Raw genomic sequence first — 286 nt, forward strand, 5'->3', positions numbered from 1 at the left:
CGATGGCTTCCATAATTATTCTCTTGTTGTGGTGTTCAGTTTTGGAGATTAGTTTGGTTCCTTCAAAATCAATTTCATGTCCTGTAGCTTTAAGGTGCTGGAAGAGGGAGGAAGTTTTTTCTTCTTTTCTGACTGCGTTCTTGTGTTCTGCGATGCGGGCATTTATTCTCCTATTAGTTTGTCCAATGTATGTGGCTGGACAGATTTTGCATGGTATTTCATAGACTCCTTGGTTTTCTAGCTGGATCCTGTCTTTGGGGTTTCTTAAGATGTTGGCTATTTTTTG

This window comes from Protobothrops mucrosquamatus, unplaced genomic scaffold, assembly GCF_001527695.2.
Source record: "Protobothrops mucrosquamatus isolate PMUCROS unplaced genomic scaffold, P.Mucros_1.0 scaffold_215, whole genome shotgun sequence".
NCBI lineage: Eukaryota > Metazoa > Chordata > Lepidosauria > Squamata > Viperidae > Protobothrops > Protobothrops mucrosquamatus.